Raw genomic sequence first — 6,000 nt, 5'->3', positions numbered from 1 at the left:
ACTATGATATGGTCATGTTTAAAAGAAATGGAGATGGGAGGGTGCCAGGGTAGCCTGAGGGTACTTCTTCCCGAGCTAGTGCTCTCTGTGTTGGAGAGAACTCAACTGGAGCTGATCTAGGCTGCTGCACTAACTTTGCAGGAGATACACTCTGGAACTCTCGGAGCCAGAAAGCAATTTCCAAGTGTCTTTAATCAGAAGAGCAGCTGTTTTTATACTCTCCAAGTAGGGTGGAAACAGGATGTGATATAGATAGGGTGGAGCGAAAAATGACTGGTGGAAGATCAGGGTGTGACAAGGAGAGGATCAGGGTGTGACAAGGAGAGGGGGTGGAGCAGGTGAGAATTCTACCACTAAACCACCAATGTCCTGGAGGGAGTGTGGTGCTTTATGTAAATGTAAAAGTGATTTATGTAAATAGACCAAAGCTTTGAATGGGATTAAATCTATCCCTATATAGGCATATGGTTAAGCAGAAGCCAGGGGGAGCTGGCAGACTATCCAACAGGAGGGCGGAGCCAAAATGGTGATTCAGAGATATCTACTGGCATGAGCTGCATCAAAAGCAACTGGATAGAGTAGGACATTGGGATGTAAGCAGGAGAGTGAATAAGGGGTTCTAAGTGTGACACCAAGGAGGGGTCCCATAGCCTACTTCTGGGTTGGTTAGAAAATGGAGAAAAAAGGACGGAAATCTTTTGATGGCTTCTGAAGCTCACCCCTCCTCACCACTCCAGAACCAGAACCCAGGGGCTGAGAGTGGCTCCTAGGAGGCTTCCAGCTGAGCTTTTTTGTTTAAGAAGATTCCTGGCTTGCCAGGGATGTCATTACAATCCTTTTATTTTCTGAGTTCTCTCTCTCTCTCTCTCTCTCTCTCTCTCTCTATCTATCTATCTTTCTTTCCAAGTGGCTGGAGCTCTATTTGAGTGACAAAATATCTGACCAATAAGAGCCTCACCCCTGCCTGGGAAAAACTACTTGGAGGTTTTTCTTTGGTTTTTTTTTTGGATACTCCTTACAATTGGCTATCTTTGCTCAGGCTGCAGGAGCCAATCTGGAGCTGTCCAAGCTGCAGACTGAGTGTCAGCATTTTTCACTCTAATCTATTTTATTATTACTACTGTATATGCATGTGTCCCTTTTCTTCAGGTTGACCAAAATTAACTGTTATTGTTTTTTTCCTTGCTAGGTGACTGTGTGTCATATCCAGTGTGAGAGGAAGTAACTCTTCATTTCACCTTCCCCTATCTCCCTCCTCCTAGCTAATTAAAAAAAAAACTCTTTCCTTTTGCCATTTTTTTCTTTTTATTGTCTTTATATCCTTCCTTCTGCCTTCTTCTGCTCTCTGAATGCACTGATACTCGCTTTTGAATTGTTTTGGGGAGAAAATATGACTCAGATTCGACTCTGTGTGTGTGTCTCTACTTCCCTTTCTCCTCCTGCTATCCCTACAATTTACAGTGGATAGTAGTTTTGCATAATTGTCTATTCTTGCTTTCCCATTTTTTCTGTTCTCTTTCTCTTTCTTTTGGATTTGGTTGCTATTTTTTTTTAACTGGAGGTGTTGTTCGGCTAACTGGTATTGGTTAAACTGCAGCAATTCTTGCTTCAGTTACTATTATAATTTCTGAGATTGGAGACTGGATTTGTCATAAAGTTCTTTAGTATAGCATGGCTTGTACTCAAAATACAACAACTAAAGAAAGACAGAACAGAAAAATAAAAAAAACATATCAATAAAAAAGTGGTTAAATTAAGAGCAAATAAAACTGTCACCACTATGAATCAGGACAGGAGCCCAGAAGAAACTCCAAATCAGTCAGAAGTAACCATAGATAAGAAAAGTATACAAGCAATAGTAAACCTAATAATCACAGAAATTAAGACAACTATGGAGGAAAGGGCTATCAGAATTAGGGAAACAACAGATGAGACCCTCAAGGAAAAAACTAGCTACCTTGAGGTAATTAGACAACTGAAAGTTGAAATAGCTGAACTTAAAGTTCAATTATCAGAACAAGCTAATACTATAACTAAACTGAAGAAAGAAGCTGAGTGAAGGGAAAGAAGACTAACAGAAGCAGAAAACAGAATTAGCCAGACACAGGATGAGCTAGAGAAAACTAAGAAAGAGGTAAAAGTACTCAAAAAGAGATTGGGAGACACTGAAAACAAAAACAGAGACATATGGGATGATCTCAAAAGAAGTAAAATTCATATCATTGGCCTACCAGAAGAAGAAAGAGAGGAAGGGGAAGTAAAAACTTTAGAGGAAATAGTAGAAGAAAAATTCCCAGACCTAAAAAACAGAAATGACATGAAGATTAAAGAGGCCCAGAGAATCCAAAACAGAATCAAACCAGACCTGAAGAAACCAAGACAGATAAAAGTTACAATGAAAAATGTAAAGACAAAGAAAGGATCCTAAAGGCTGCAAGAGAAAAACAAAAAGTCACATACAGGGGAAAACCCATACGATTATCAGCAGATTTCTCCACTCAAACTCTAAAAGCCAGAATAGAATGGCAAGATATCCATTGCGCCCTGAATGAAAAAGGGTTTCAACCAAGGATACTATATCCTGCTAGACTTTCACTCAAAATAGACGAAGGGATCAAAACCTTCTTAAACAAACAACAGTTAAAGGAGGCAACCATCACCAAACCTGCCCTTAGAGGTACTAAAAACCTGTTATAAACAAGAACATCACCATAATACTTTCTATATATCAGAGCAAATAAAAAATTGTAGGACTACAATTTTTTTTTACAAAATTGAAACTACAATGGCATTACAATACATTAAATCCATAATATCAATAAATGTCAATGGCTTAAATTCACCCATTAAAAGGCACAGAGTAGGAGGACAGATCAGAAAACACAATCCAACCATATGCTGCCTGCAAGAATCCCATCTGACCCAACAAGACAAAAACAGGCTTAAAGTGAAGGGATGAAGACTATCATACAAGCTAATGGACCACAAAAAAAGTGGAAATAATCATTCTCATCTCTGACACCAAAGACCTTAAAAAAAAGAAAATAATCAAAGATAGGCAAAGCCATCACTTAATGATTAGAGGATCAATCAACCAAAAAGATTTAACAATTATTAACATCTATGCCCCAAACAAGGGACCATCTAAATACATCAAACACCTACTGAAAGAACTACAAAATACATCAATAATAATACAATAATTCTGGGAGATGTTAGTACCCCACTCTCACAGTTAGACAGGTCAATGAAGCAGAGAATCAACAAAGAAATGAGAGAATTAAATGAAGAGATGGGGAGAATAGACCTCCTGGACATTTTCAGAGTTCTTCACCCAAAATAACTCAAATACACATTATTTTCAAATCCACACAGCACATACTCAAGGATATACCACATGCTAGGCCACAAAGACAGCATCAACAAATTCAAGAGCATTGAAATCATCCAAAGTTCCTTGTCAGACCACAGGATCCTTATGCTGGTCTTTGTGCCAGGTGTACTTAACCTGCTGTGCTATGGCCCAACTACCATATCTCAAACTTGTTAAAGCATAGACTGAGTATTATTTCAATACATAGGCTGAGTCTTTGATATTTTGACTCTCTTAAAACCCTAGTCCAGGGAAACCAGAAGCAACTGGTTGCATAGTTACATACAAGTAATGTCAAAGGACATAAAATATGGTGATTTGTGTATGATAAAGCAAATCTAACAAAGGGATTTTTCCAAAGTTAACTGGCAATATAGCAAGGTGTCAGGCTACAAAATCAATGTACAAAAATAAGTAGTATTTCTTTATGCAAACACTAAATCTGAAGAAGAAGACATCCAGAGATCACTCCCATTCACTTGTTGCAGCAAAATCAATACCTAGGAATAAAGCTGACCAATGAAGTAAATTACTTGTATACTGAAAACTATGAATCACTATTCAAGGAAATAGAAAATGATACTAAGAAGTGAAAAGACATCCCATAATCATGGATTGGAAGAATAAATATCATCAAAATGAATATTCTCCCCAGAGCCACATACAACTTTAGCGTGATACCAAAGTTCTACCAAGCTTCTGTATGAGAATAGGACAAAAACTAAAATAATTTATCTGGAACCAGAAAACACCTAGAATTGCCAAAATAATCTTGATGAAAAGTAACATAAATTGAGGTATCACATTCCAAGATTTCAAACCATATTATAAAGCCATCATCATCAAAATAGCCTGGTACTAGTACAAAAATAGGCACACAGGCCAGTGGAACAGAATTAAAAGCCCAGAACTAAACCCCCACACATATGGACATCATTTAATACTTTTAATACCTTTTATAAGGGGGGAGACCAAACTATTAAATGAAGGAAGGAGGCTCTCTTCAATAAACGGTGCTGGGAAACCTGAGTTGAAACATGCAGAAGAATGAACCTGAAACCACCTTATCTCACCAGAAACAAAAATCAACTCCAAATGGATCAAGGACATGGATGTTAGATCGGAAACTATCAAATGCTTAGAGGAAAACATTGGTAGAATTAAAAAAAATTTTTTTTATTTATATATTCCCCTTTTTTGCCCTTATTTTTCATTGTTGTGATTATTATTGTTGTTGTTAATGATGTCATTGTTGTTAGCTAGGACAGAGAGAAAAGGAGAGATAAAGGGAAGACAGAGAGGGGTAGAGAAAGATATACACCTGCAGACCTGCTTGACTGCCTATGAAGCTTTTCCCCTGTAGGTGTGGAGCCAGGGACTTGAACCAGGATCCTTATGCTGGTCTTTGTGCCAGGTGTGCTTAACCTGCTGTGCTATGGCCCAACTACCATATCTCAAACTTGTTAAAGCATAGACTGAGTATTATTTCAATACATAGGCTGAGTCTTTGATATTTTGATTCTCTTAAAACCCTAGTCCAGGGAAACCAGAAGCAACTGGTTGCTTAGTTACATACAAGTAATGTCAAAGGACATAAAATATGGTGATTTGTGTATGATAAAGCAAATCTAACAAAGGGATTTTTCCAAAGTTAACTGAATTGACAAACAATGTGATTATAGCAGTAACTATCTATGGTCTTCTTAAACACTAAGACAGCAGGAACCTCCCACTTACTCTATAGAACCTATATTTCCCCCAATCCTGGAACCCCTGGGGTGGGACTGACTTTCCTGCATGCTTCTCTCAAGTCATACCAAATGATATTATATCTTCTGATCCCAACCTAATCAATGCAGTGATTTCCATATCAGCATGCTTCACTTCAGACAGTGTCCAGAGAAGGCAGACATGGAATGTCAACCCTTCACCATCATCACTCAGGTGACACCTTTCCCTTCATGGTATTCTCTAATTCCATTCCAGGAGGTTCACTTCCTAACAAAGTACCAAAACCTAGATATAGGCCAGACCCCATAAGACAGAGCATATGTTCACATGTATCCATAAATTAAGGCAAATATATATATATATCTGAAAGCAAAAATAGTCTGTAGTGAGTCAGTATCAAGTTCATAATGAAATAGTGTCTACTTAGACTTACATACCCTTCTCACCTACTTCCTATTACAGTTATTTCACTCACTCCAAAGCTAACCTTAGCAAAACAAGGACTGCAAAGGCTGAATAAGGGCAAGCGACTGGCATAATTTAACTATGACTCTTTATTCACTATCATGCCATTCCACCAGCTGAGGCCCTAATCGGGGAGTCCTGAGATTCACAAACAGACTTTATGGGCCTAGACCATGAATAAATCCCTCTCTCCATTTTTACTGGTCATTTCTGTCAGGAATAACAAAATAGATGCCTTTGTGTGCCATACTAGCATCACTGGAGAGAGAGATGAGGAACTCAAGGCTGAATGGGAACACAATGCGTCTTTATTGATCAGAGACAACACTTTTATATCTTAGAAAACCAGAAGTGGCAAGTCAGAAAAGGAAATGGCTAGGAAAGTGGATAGAGAAAAGGAAAGAGCGGGCTAATGGTAGAAACTCCCTTAG

This window comes from Erinaceus europaeus, chromosome 2, assembly GCF_950295315.1.
Source record: "Erinaceus europaeus chromosome 2, mEriEur2.1, whole genome shotgun sequence".
Taxonomy (NCBI): Eukaryota; Metazoa; Chordata; class Mammalia; order Eulipotyphla; family Erinaceidae; genus Erinaceus; species Erinaceus europaeus.
The sequence above is the reverse complement of the archived record's forward strand: the minus strand, read 5'-3'. Positions refer to the sequence as shown.